Source organism: Tarenaya hassleriana, unplaced genomic scaffold (genome assembly GCF_000463585.1).
Source record: "Tarenaya hassleriana unplaced genomic scaffold, ASM46358v1 Cleome53, whole genome shotgun sequence".
Lineage (NCBI taxonomy): Eukaryota > Viridiplantae > Streptophyta > Magnoliopsida > Brassicales > Cleomaceae > Tarenaya > Tarenaya hassleriana.
In genome coordinates this window covers 499,011-499,941 of record NW_010967966.1, presented here as the reverse complement: position 1 = coordinate 499,941, position 931 = coordinate 499,011, and positions in this window count along the sequence as shown.

Below are 931 nucleotides of genomic sequence, written 5' to 3'. Positions count from 1 at the left end.
AACAACAGCCATCACACGAGCATCGGAGTGTCTCCATATGAGGCCTTGTATGGGAGACCGTGCAAGACACCGTTGTGCTGGACAGAGATCGGAGAACGTCGCGAATTTGGGCCGGAGATCGTGGAGGAGACCACGGAGGCGATACGGAGGATTCGCGCCCATCTGAAGACGGCGCAGGACCGACAGAAGTCATATGCCGATCAGCGACGTCGAGACTTCGAGCTTGATGTCGGAGATTACGCCTTTCTTCGGGTACAGGCAATGCGAGGTCATGCGAGGTTCGGACAGGGCGGGAAGCTGAAGCCGCGCTACATCGGACCTTACCCCGTGATCGCGAGAGTGGGAACTGTTGCATACCGTCTTGGATTGCCACCGGAGCTTGGGAACATCCATGACGTGTTTCACGTGTCGATGCTGCGGAGGTATGTAGCGGATCCTTCTCACGTGCTACAGCCCCAGGAGTTGGAATTTACGGAGACTACACGTTTCCGCGACGAGCCGCTGCAGATTGTGGACTGGAAGATCAAGAAGTTGCGTACGAAGGAGGTGCCACTCGTGAAAGTCTTGTGGCGAAGCCAAGGGGTCTCTGACATGACTTGGGAACCCGAGGCAGAGATGCGTCATAGTTATCCGCATATATTCACTTGAGCCTTGTACGCACTCTTTATGTATGACGTTTGGGTTGTAACAGACTTAAGTTTTCAGATGACGTGACGTTATGAAATATGTTTTGGTGATGATACTCCGCGATTCTGAATTCGAGGACGAATTCATTTTAAGGGGGGAGGATTTGTAATACCCCGAAACCCGAATGGAATATTTAATTATTTAAATATAAATAATTAAATAGGAACATCACGAAATCACCAAGAATAAATAGTACAATGCCGAGGAGAGGCACGAGGATCGTCACATGCGGGAAGGATCGAGA